The sequence below is a fragment of the Miniopterus schreibersii genome (genome assembly GCF_964146895.1).
Source record: "Miniopterus schreibersii genome assembly, chromosome: 1".
Taxonomy (NCBI): domain Eukaryota; kingdom Metazoa; phylum Chordata; class Mammalia; order Chiroptera; family Miniopteridae; genus Miniopterus; species Miniopterus schreibersii.
Genome location: NC_138101.1, coordinates 196530983 through 196543638, shown reverse-complemented (window position 1 = coordinate 196543638; position 12656 = coordinate 196530983).

Genomic DNA, 12656 nt, shown 5'->3' with positions numbered 1-12656 from the left:
CGCCCGCTGCTCTATGGCCCCTGGGGGTTTTCTATTTTCAAACCATAGCAAATATCAGAAGGACAGGATTCCATGGCTCATGAAAATGACACAACGTTCACAGTTAGCAGCCACGGTCCAGTTTAAGGGCACATGGCCTAGCCCCTGGGTGTGGGTCTCGTCTGTGAAGGCGATCGTGCTACAAGGGCAGAGCTGAACAGCTGGGACAGAGGCCGGCAGGCTTGTAAAGCCTGAAATATCTCCCTTCGGGCCCTTGACAGACACACTCGCCAGCGCCTGGTCTCGTGGAAGGTGCGGTCAGAAGGGGAGTGGAAGCCAGGGGGTGTACCCAGTGCGGGGCGTTCGGGAAGCATCCGGCGGTTTAGTTGTCACCACCGGGCAGTGAGGCTGGGGTTGCTTCTCCCACTTTACAAAGGAGGAGACCAGGCACTTAGACAAATTAGCATCTTGCCCAAGCTTCCAGGGTTGTTACTTTATATTCCAGTGTTCACGTGAAGGGTCAAAGAGTGAACGTCACCCAAAGACATGCAACCTCTTCTAGGGGAAGGGTGCTGGGTTTTCCGTTGTACACAGGACACCGAGGCACGTTGGTGCAGGTGTGGCCTTGTTAGCATCTTTATTTGGAGATACGGGTGGTTTAAGGAGATGCATATGGATGCTGAGTTGACAAGGAGTGGGCCCGTGATAATTAATTTTGTGTGTCTACTTGGCTGGACTGTGGCACCCAGATAGTTGGCCAAACACTAGTCTAGCTATTGCTGTGAAGGTGATTTTTAAGAAGAAATTGACATTTAAATCAGTAGACTTTGAGGAAAGCTGATGACACCCCCCCTCCCCGGTAAGATAGGTGGGCCTTGTCCAATCAGTTGAAGGTATTAATACAGTAAAGACTGACCTCTCCTGAGCAAGAAGGAATTCTGCCAGCAGACAGCCTTTGAACATGAGCTGCAGCATTAACCTTTCCCTGAGTCTCCAGCCGCCTGGACCGCCCTGTATAATTTGGACTAACCAGCCCCAAATATCATATGAGCTAATTTTTAAAATTAAAATCAATCTTTCTTCAATCTCAGATAGATGATAGGTAGATGGAGATATCTATATATATACACACATATCCTATTGGTTCTGTGTCTCTAGAGAGCCCTAACTTATCTTTTGGTGAGTAGAAGCTGGGAATTGGAGGCTAGTCTATCAGCCAAGCCCCAGTCAGAAAAAGGTTTCCTGACTCCCAGTCCAATGCCCCTCTGACCCAAGACTGGTTCTTAAGCTGGTCTGGCAACTGCTGAACTCTGCCATCTGTAAAACACAAGGTCTGGCCTGGCCGGTGTTGCTCAGTGGCTGAGCATCGACCCATGAACCAGGAGGTCAAGGTTCGATTCCAGGTCGGGGCACGCGCCCAGGTTTCGGGCTCAATTCCCCAGCAGGGGGCGTGCAGGAGGCAGCCGATCGATGTTTCTCTCTCATCAATGTTTCTATCTCTCTCTCTCTCCCCCTTCCTCTCTCCCTATAATCAATAAAAATTAAAATAAACATATTAAAAAAACACACCACAAAAGTCAGTTCCTAAAAGCAGCACCGTCTGGGCGACGCTGTGAGGATTCAATGAGATGGTAAGTGTACAACAGCACTTAGGCGAGAGGCTCACGCACACACACAGCCCTCAGTATGCACCAGCCGTCAGGGTCGCTAACATCACTAACTCTGGGCCCGGGCCCCCCAGTGGGCGAGGACCAGGTCTTTGCAGCTCCAGTGGCTGCCGGGTGCCCTTCCGGGCGGCAGCAGCTCACGACGGTCGCCGAGTCCCAGGGTCCAAGTCAGCCGCCTGTCACCGCGTGTGTCTGCACCTTGAGCGTGCACACCTTACTGTCTGAAAAGCCACTTTCTACGTGCAGAAGTGCAAAAAACAGCTAACTGTTCCCTATTGTTGTATGGGTGAACCAGTTCAGAGACTGCCGGCTCAATTCAATCAAAATTAGTGCCGAGAGAGAAATGTTCCCGTTCCGTCGGCGCGAGAGCTTTTTGTTTGGCTTTGTTTCTATTGGAGGTGATTCATTGTATCTTTCCTAGAGGTAAGCTGAGTAGCACCGGCAGCTTCGTGTCTCCTTTTGTCTAGATAAGTGTTATCCAGTCAAATGAACACAATAAGACTATGTTTATCTTAATGCTGTTTAAAAATCACATCACAGTAAGAGATCAATAGCTCTCCACAACAATTTACCAAAGACCCAACTGGGGGAGAGAAATTCAAATTGCATTGATTTTTTTTTTTCTCCCTCTGAGTGTGTGCGCAACAATAGCAGCCACGAGCGAGGGTGCCCACAACGCGGCACGTGGGCATTGAGCGTAAAACGCAGGCAGCGGGAGCCCGGAGGAGGGTGCTGGGCCGCCGTGGCTGCGGGCCGCCGCTCTGGGGCCCGGCAGAAAGTCACTAAACACAGGGGAGAAGCGTGACTTAGTCGCCCACCTCCCGTTTCTCCACGGGTCGCAGTCTTGGGGAAGGAAGGTCTAGAAAGGACCCTAGAAGTGACCCAGCCCGCCTTCCCCGTGTGTGCAGGCGGGGAGACGGAAACCCACAGCTGACGGGGGACTCCTGGGGCCGTGTGCACGGGGGAAAAAGTTGCGTCTCTGAGGGCGGAGGCTGCGTCTCACTCATCTTGGATTCTGGCACACAGTAGGTGCTCAGAAGATGTCTGGTTAATAACTAGACTGAGCCAAAGCGAGAACGAAAGGAGGGGGGGAAAGGGAAGGAGGGGGGAGGGAGGGGGAGGGAGGGGGGAAGGGGGGAGGGAGGGAGGGGAAAGGAACAGAACAGAGGGGAAGGGAAGCAACCAAGACCCCAAGCAGACCCGAGTTGAGCTCTGATCCACATTTGCTCTTGACCTTGGGCATCACTCTTGACCTTGGGTGCGCCTCACCTGTCAGAAGCACAGCAGAAGGAGAGCTGTGGACGCTCTCCGGCACGCAGGCGGAGCCTGGGGAATGACGGAACAGAGCTGGGACTAGGTCCCGCTCTCTTTGCCACAAACACCGGGGTCTAAATCCCTCCGAGGGAAAGGCGACCTCGACCTTGGCTGGGGAACAGGGCCCCGGAGGTGCAGCACTAGACGCGGGAGGTAACCCTGCGTTCCTGCTCCGAACATTTGAAATACGCTCTGGAAGAAGTGGAATTTAAAAATTAAAAATTAAAAAAAGAGGGATGGAGGCAGGGAGGGGGGAAGGGGAAGGAACGTACGTGGGGAAATGATTGGAACCGGAGAGGGGTTTTAATGGCAGCGCTGGCATCCTGCAATTTCCCACATTAAAACATGTTTTTAAAGGAGCGACTACGGCGCTGATTGTGTAAGGGCAACGCTCTCCACTCCCCCGACTATTAATAAGGACTCCCATAGAGAAGACAAATACACGCTTGATGCAGTTGTAATCCTTTGCCAATACATCGGACTAAAGCTGTTTGCCGTTTCAATGACAGGATTTAACTTGCCCTCCGGTACTCAGCCTTCCCGATTATTAATGACATTTAGGAGAACCAGCTACAAAGTTACATTCCCGTTGAACTGCAGCCTCCCCTCCGCATGCGCATCTGGATGGGGGAGGGGAGCCCCCTTCCCAAGGACCCCACCCAGAGGCCGGGCAGGGGCAAAGGGGGCCCCCAGACTCTGTGCCCCCTGCCCTCCCCCCTCAGCAGGAAGCCACACCCAGGGTTCCAGCCCCCTGGGCAGCTTTTCCACGCGTGGTCACCTCGACAGTCCGGTGCCACCCGGGGGGAAAATCTTGAGGTTATTAAACCAGGTTCACAGAGGATCCGTGCACGTCTCAGGTCCTCCCTCACTCAAACGCCAACAATGCAATGAAATCTTCCGAGAAGGGGCAGCCAGGGCCTGAGTAACTTCGAAACGGGGGGCCGAGGGATCAAGAGAAAGCTCTTGGACCTCCGCAGAGCAGGAGCAGAAGAAAAGCTCCCGGCCTGAACACAGCGGACGACTGCGTGCCTTTTCCCTTTATTATTTTAACGGGTAAATTAAAGCGTAGGGGAAAATGAAATGACACGTGCAGACACCCTCCAGGCACCTCCTCTAGCCGGCTGGGTGCTGGCGTGTTAATAAAAATTAACCCAGCGAACACACTGGACCGTGGTCAAGAGCTGGTGCCACTGAAGACGCCCGGGGTGGGGGCACTTGGCACTGGTTTCGAACCCTCCCTGTCCTGGGGGGGCCGGGGGGACTCGGGGGGGACGGGGAGAGCAGACAGACACGCAGGAGGCAAGCGGCGAGGGAGGGAAGCCGTGAGCCGGGTTTGCGGCAGCATCCGGAGGGGCCCCCCCTTTCCCGCCTCAGAGACTCAGCCACACAAAGCCTGTCAGCCTCCCTGTGCCACACGCTCGGCCCCGACCCCCCGTTGTCATGAAAAGCAGATCCCCCTACACACGAGTGGAGTCGCGGAAAATCAATGCTGCGTTTTACTAAGTTCGCGTTCATTTTAGACCCTTCGGCCCCCGAATGGGAATTCTCGCCGAAAACCTGAGAAGGCCTCTTCTCCCCCCCACTCTGCAGGCGCCTGGGTTTCAGGTTTGGGGAGACTTATCGCTATTTAAAAAGAAAAATAAAGAGACGACCATGAGGAAGAAAGCAGGGGCGCCGGGGGGGCGCGGCCCGCGAGATTCTAATAGCTAATAATAGGGGCGCGCGGGGAAGGCCAGACCCGATCCGAGCGCGAGAGGCCCGCGTCGGCGCCTGTCAGGCGCGGGGCGCGCTGTATAGGGCCGGCTCCCGCGCACGGCAGCCCAGAAATATAAAGTCCAGATTTAATTCCGATACAGAGAAATACAATTTCAAAACCGGACGTCTTATCATCGGCGTGTCCCACCGGAGAACTCATTTCCCTAGCAAAGGCCTGTCAGGCCCATTATGTTCTACAAGGAAGCAATTTACCACTACAGCTAAACAGGCGACCGGGGCTGCGGGAACTTAAGCATTTGAAGTTATCGCTGGGAAGGGGGGAAAAATAGCATTTCAAATGTCAGTGAAATGGGAAGGAATAATTGAAAAGTATCAATCAGAGAAGCGAAGGGGTCCGGGGGGCTGAGGCCGCAGCCTGGCTGCTGGGCTTCGCTCTATTTTCCTTCCTCTCCTGCCCCTTCCCCTCCCTCCCGGCTCGCCCGGTGGACCGACCGCTCCCCATTCCTTCGCCCTAAACCCAAGTCTCCCCCGTAGAAGTTCAGATTCAACTCAGGGAGAGGAGACGGGTCCTTGCTCTGCGCCCTACGTGAAGGGCACCCTGGAGGCTGCCGGGGCGGGGGTTTCGTGATGAGATGAGCTCACCTCCCCCCACCCAGGGCCCTGAATTACCACTGGGCTCCAGGCAGACAGGAGGCGCCACTCGCTCTCCGGGGCCTGGGAAATCGCTCGGGTTTGCGAGGCCCCGGAATGGCGGCCCTGGGTCCGGAGAACATTTCTATAAAGTTTGGGGTATAAAGGCCACAGGATTGCGTTCCTGCCTTGGACCACCCCTGGTTTGCCCTGATTCGCCCTGACAGCGTGATTCCCCCCTCGATGGCTCAGTGGCCTTGTCCATAAGGTGAGGGTCATGACATGTCCTTGCAGGTGTGATGGGAGGACAGGACACAATACAGAGAGCAGCTGGGCTCCGGCCTTCGCTGACAGGGCCCCTCTGTCAGTGTTAACACACTGTCCACTACAGGGACCACGTGCAGGCTTCTTACCATCTAAAAGGTCCCGCACGATCGGCTCACCTCTGGGAGCTTAGTGTTGGGTTAGGTTTAGGGCTAGGGCTAGGGCTAGGGCTAGGGTTAGGGCTAGGGTTTAGGGTTAAGGTTAAGGGTTAGGGGTTAGGGCTAGGGTTAAGGTTAGGGTTAGGGTTAGGGGTTAGGGTTAAGGTTAGGGGTTAGGGCTAGGGTTAGGGTTAGGGGTTAGGGTTAGGGTTAAGGTTAAGGGTTAGGGTTAGTGTTTAGGGTTAGGGGTTAGTGTTTAGGGTTAGGGTTAGAGTTAGGGTTAATGGTTAGGGTTAGGGTTAAGGTTAAGGGGTAGGGTTAGTGTTTAGGGTTAGGGTTAGGGGTTAGGGTTAGCGTTTAGGTTTAGGTTTAGGCTTAGGGTTAGGGTTAGGGTTAAAGTTAAAGATTATGGTTAGGGTCCTCCAGCACTCCATGCCATGCCCGCCTGAGGTCTTGGCTCTTGCTGTTCTCTCCTCCCAGAGTGCTGTTCCCACAGGTCGTCACACAGGTGGCTCCGCTTTCAGTTCTCAGCTCCCATGTCAGCTCCTCAAGAGACCTTCCCCGAACACCTCCTTGAGGTTGTACCAGGGGCCAGCCATTGCTTTCTTACCACTCGCAGCACCTTGAATTCACTCTCTGTCTCCAACTAGACTGCAAACCCCATGAGACTGGGTCCTTGTCTGTCTTGTTCTCTGCTGAATATCTTTCTTTTGAACCAGGGGCCTGGTACAAAGCAGATATTTTGTAAATACCGCCATTTGTTGAATGACTGAACCAGAGGACAGAAGACCAGCTCATTTGAATGGAATCTGAGCCTGCTGGACACAGGGCCTGGGAGACGGTAGGCCCTTGGGAAACCTGCGCTGGCCCCGCCGCTGAGCAGCTGGGCTGGTGGATCGAGCAGCCGGCCTGCTCCCAGCAGCTACTGGGCCCCAAGTTACTGATGTTGGAGGAAACTTCCAGGTGAGTCAGGGTCATACTGAACGAGCTTGGTGCTCCCTTGATTTGCCTTTTTCTCAGAATTTACAATCTGGTATCTCAATTAATGGGGTGACTTGGGGGTTCCCCCGGTGGCCTGTGAACTTGAGCTCAGGGACTTCACCTCTTGACTGTGTGTCCTGTACCGGGCTTGGTGGCCAACTCGTGCTGAGAATCGTAATGAAAGAACCTGCATGAGCAGCTCCCCAGCCAGGCTGGAGAGCCAAGGGCCAGCTTGTGTTTGGAAAATTGTTCTTGGACAGTTTTCCTTATTATTACCCGGCACCTTAATTTATGTTAGTTGTGTGACTTGCTAAAGCTTCCTATATCCCTCCATATTAATAAAGTGATTTAACTGCATTTCTTAAAATGTTTAACATGCTGCTTTCTTCAAATGGAAATTCTGTTGTGAGAATTAAACACTGACCCAAGAAGCCAGCCCAGGGACCCTGCTCTAACTCAGCTTGATGGAGTAGGAAGGACGCATATCGATTCAGCTTTGGATGAGAGGTGCCAGCCGGGTTTGGACCTGACGACAGATGTTTGAACCCCTGCATTAGGGGCTGTCAGCCTTTTCCAAGGAAAGGCTCTTCCAGGCCATGGGTGCCCACTCCAGGGTTGACCATCTCCAACTGATGGGCTCTCAGTCTTAGTGGACCAAGATGCCTTCGTGCAGCTCCCTCCTCGGCCCTCACAGCCTGCAAGGCCGGCTCAGCCATGGCTCCCCCACCGCCGCTCAGGCCTTTGACGCTGACTCTCACAGCCCCTCTGTCACCACTTCCTCAGAGATCTCATTCCCTTCCTGTGGTTGTTCCCCCAGGAAAGACTGCAGCATTTTCTTTCTAACCTTTCACACCTAGATATGCCTTGTTTAAAATTGTATTAACTGCCACAAACCTTGGCGTGGGCCACGAATCCCGGTGTGGGCCACGAATCCCGGTGTGGGCCACGAATCCCGGTGTGGGCCACGAATCCCAGTGTGGGCCACGAATCCAGTGTGGGCCACTCTACAGAGTGGGGAGTGAGACATCCACCTCCTCTTGTCCCAGCTGATATACAGCTATTAATCCATTCTAGATACCACTAATCACAGTAGAAACGGGGACTCCAAAGGTCAACTCAAAACCTCCTTCCTGTGTATTCATTTGTACCTGAAATGCCCAATAAAATATTTAACCTGAATTTGGCTATAAAGACATAGATTCTCAATATAAAGGGCAAACACCAAAGCCAGCGCTCATTGGGGGACTGATGGAATTAGAAGGAAGTGCTAACCGTGTCCGCTGTCCGGGGAGGGAGGCCTGGACTGTGGCGGGGCAGGGTCGGCAGCCGGTTTCCGTAGAGTAAGTATTTTAGGCATTGGGGGCCACAGTGCTCACGGACGCAGGACTCACCCTTGTAGCACGAAAGCAGCCACCGACAATATGCAAACAAACACGGTGGCCGTGTACCCACGGCCCATTTTTATGGGCACTGACACTTGAATTCCATGCAGTTTTCACATGCCTTTTGGTTTCTTTTCTACCATGTCAAAAAGTAAAACACTGCAGAGCTTGAAGGCTGTACAAACAGGATGCAGATCAGGCTGGATCCACAGATTGTAATTTGCGGGCACCACCGACGCCCCGCCATGGGGTCCAAAAGGACGGCCTTGGAAAAGAGCTTGAGTGACATGAATCCTAGTCTCGGTTCATCTTCTAACTCCCTGGAAGCCAGCTCCACCTGGAGCCCTGCCTCCTCCGTGGCTGAGGCGAAGGGCTGGGCCACCTGGTGGGTTCTCACGTCACCACCCTCCGTCGCAGGAAGGCGCTCAGAGCCCTCAGAGGAAGGGACAGTTGATCATAGAACTTTATCATGAAAAACATTCTCATGAAACTCCAGTGCTCGGGAGCCTACGCAAAAGGAGGCCACGGGGGGAGGGGGCCAGCCTGGAAACCGGAGGCAGAACGAGAGGTGGGACAGGTTTCTGCAAGGGTCCACCACAAAAAATAATAATTTAGTAAAAATAAAGGATATCGCCAGCACTCTCCAAGCATGGCGTCCCGCCTGCTGTTGCAAACGGAGGAAGAAGAAGCCCTGCTTCTCCGAGTGAACGGAAAACAGCCGGGCTAACGCTGGTGCAGGGCGGGAGGGCGACCGGGCCGGCGGGGGCGAGGCTGCACCGGCCTCCCCAGCGCATGGGGAGCTGGAGCTGAAAGGTCACACGCATTTGTAACTTATACGCGAAACCCTCCGGTAACCGGCGAGGCTTCCCGCCCGCTCCTCCCAGGCCCCGGAAACCTGCGATTTCCTACCGTCACTCGCCCCCCAGGGCAAGTCTGCCTGAGGCCTCGGAAACTGGAAACTTTCTCCACCGGGCGGGAGCTCAGCTCCCCTGGCGCAGTGCCTTCCCGGTAGCTCCGCAGGTTTCGGCAGGAAGACCTATTTTTGCTCCCGTGCGGGCTCTGTCCCTGGCAGGGAGCGACTGGAACAGACTGCACGCGGCTCTGCCAAGAATCCGAGGCTCTGATGATGTGAGCCAACCTCAGACTAATAATTTTATATCTCAGTGTAAGCAAAAGAGCTCCATAAAAATAGCGCGCTCCTCGCGGGAGGGTGCTCTGCGCGGAACAGGGCCCGCCGGCACATGGCTCCCTAACTTAGCGCCCTCCATATGTCTATTTGCCTGATCCTGAACTGGGGAAGGACGCCCAAGGACATGTGACTCCTCAGACTCCTGCCTGGGATCCTTCGAGGCGAGATACCTGCCAGCGTGTGGGTAACACTTCCTCTCCCCCCGGAAAGAAAGCAAATAAACCCAGGCTCGGCCCTCCATGCCCTTCGTCAGCTGTGCCCGCGCCCGAGACCACGGGCCCGGTGCCGCTTCCCGGTGAACAGGAGGAACCCTGGTGCCACGGGCGGCGGGTGGGAACGGCCCCGGGCCCCTAAAATAGCTTTTTCAACCTTCCAAGTGGGGATAAAATTCAGCAGGTGTCTCAATGGCCAGGTCTCACCGACAGGCCCTCTCGGGGGTTTCTCCCTCGTGAGTTTCCCCGGGGGGCGGTGGTAAAGGTCCCTCTCCCGCCCGAGCCCCGAGGCCGACTGCCACCAAGGGAGAGGCAGACACCAAAGAAACGTCGATCTTCTCACTTGGTGGGAGAGAAAGTTCAGGAATCAGTATCCTGAGAACAAACCAGCTGAGCTAAACAGCGGGGGGACTAAGGGAAGGGGGCGAAGGCTTTCATGACCTCACGTGTCAGTCAGATCCCCAGAGAGATGGGACCGATCTGACACACAGAGGAGGGGTTTAGGTTAAGGAACTGAGTCGTGGGACCGTGGGCACACGGGCGAGTCTGAAATCCACAAGCAGGCAGGCGGGCTGGCAACCTCAACGCGTCGCAAGGTGACATTGAGGACCGGAGTTCGAAACCCGGAGGGCAGGCCAGAGGGCTGGCAACCGGTCTGGGGCTGGTGCTGCAGCCTTGAGGCAGAATGTCGTCTTCTTCTGGGAGCCTCAGTGTTTGCTCCTAAGACCTTCAGCCGCTTGGACGAGGCCCACCCACAGGGGAGGGTGACAGTCTCCTTTACTGATGGCGGAGCTTCGGCACGTGGACAAAGGGCTTTCACAGCAGCACCTCCAGTTGCGGGTGATTTAGGCAGGTTGGCCCGAAGGCTCATCACACCTCCCTGCAGAAATGAAACCAGCCACAGCTTGGGACAAGGTCTGCTCAGTCGGAAGGAAACGGGAGGGCGCGGCCCCGAGGGAGCCCTGGCTGCACATCTGAGGTGCGTGAAGGCATCTGTGCTGAGGATCCACCACGCACACCTGAGCTGGGACCGAGCCCCGCGCTTCACACGCGCGAGTTCAAGATGGAGTTTCCCGGCCACGCAGCAGACAGACAGGGAGACCAGCCCTGGTGGTAAAACAGCAGCTGTGTTGCTAACCATTTATTTATTCATAGCAAGTAACAGCACCACTAACGACCGTTCACGTTCGAGGGACACCTTATGGTTTTCAGGCAGTTCACAGCCACCACCTCTCCGGACGCTCGCATCCCGAAGTGTCCGCCCCCCTCACCCCATCCCTCTGCCCTCTGCCTAAGCTCAGCGAGGAAAAGGCATCGACCAAACTGCTTAAAAGAATGAAGAATCGCCACTCGCTTCTGGAAAAATAAACACTGGATTTTAAGGTGGTTTGCAACGTGCAGGCACAGTTAGGAGGAGATATGACAAAGCTTCCACTTCTGGCCATGATGAAATAGCCGGTGCTAGCCCGGCCCGCAGGGCTCAGCGGTTGAGCGTCGACCTGGGATCCAGGAGATCGCGGTTCGATTCCCGGTCGGGGCACATGCCAGGGTTTTGGGCTCGATCCCCAGCCAGGGGCGTGCAGGAGGCAGCCGATCAATGGCTCTCTCCTCATTGATGTTTCTATCTCTCCCTCTCCCTTCCTCTCTCTGAAATCAATAAACATATATTAAAAAAAAAAGAAAGAAATAGCTGGTGTTAGATGACCCCTGTTGTTGAAAACAACTATAAAACCGAATTATGTAATTGGGGGTCATATACATAATATTGTAGTTCATATTAACACATGCTATGTTATAGTACACGTCGATTATAATATAAAGAAGCCACTGCTTTCAGATATAGCACAAGAATCATCCTAGGATTTTGATCCCTGAGAGAAAGGAAATACGTGAGGCAGGCGTTACGGTCTCTCTGGTTTTCTGCCTGAAGGCAACGTATGATCTGAGGTGCAGGAAGGGGAAGCCCGAGATTGTTGAAGAGGCAGAGATTACAGTTGGGAACTATTATGACGCTGAAATTTATGGGACAATGTAGCAGAGAGGGAGGGGCTGCCCAGAAGAGGAAATTCTGGAATCTGCAAAGAGGTCCTTTGAAGTCTTTGACCACATGCTCAGCCGTGCGTGTGCTGGAGAAAAACTACACTGTGCCTTGCAGGTGACAACTGCTGGGGAGCTGTAAGCTGAGGAGAGGTGTTGGAGATCACACGGTGCAGGTAGATAATTGACATTTTGAACAGCCAAGGTAGAGAGACCTCAATAAACCCTCCAGGCATTCAGCTGAATCTCCAGAAAGGCCGTACTGTAGAAATAGCGTTAAACTATCCCTTAAGTAAAATCTACATGAGACTCACAAAAACAAAATTTAAAAACAGTCCTCAAAGGGATCAAGCTAATCCACCAATAAATTGAGTGGTAACCAAAGCAAAACTCAACAATCTATAAAGGAAGGCAACGAAAATCCATACTCTCATCAATGTCCACAATATCGAGCATATAATCAAAATTTACTATCCATGAGCATAAAAAGAAAAATATAACCAAGAGCCAAGAGAAAATAGTCAGTAGGCACAGACAGAGATATGAAAGAGTTTTTGGAATTAGCAGAAAATAATAAACAATTGACAAAATAGACATAATAAGGAAATAGATGGGAGATCTCTGTAGAGAAACAGAACCTATTTTTAAAAGAAGTAAACTGAAATTCTTGAATTGAAATAACAAAATATCTAAATTTAAAATTTGGCTGGATGGTTTTATCAAATTGTTCAATGCAGGAAGAAAATAGTAACATTGAAGAAAGGTCAATTAAAAACCATTCAAACTGATAGGCAGAAAGAAAGGGGGTAAAACCATATTAATTGATCTAATATAAGTATAGTCAGAGTCCCCAAAAGAAAGGAGAAACTGAAGTAGAAAAAATATTTGAAAATATAATGACTCAAAATTTTCAAATTTGATAAAATATAAAATCAATCAACCAAGAAATTCAATGAACTCTAAGCAGAATAAATCAGAACAACAACAACAGAAATAAACACATTTTTTCTGAGCACATCACAGTCAAATTGCTGAAAATGAAGATTAAAAATAAAATCTTTCCCCGGCCTGTGTGGCTCAGTTGGTTGAGCATGGCCCAGTGCACCGAAAGGTTGCCAGTTCGATTC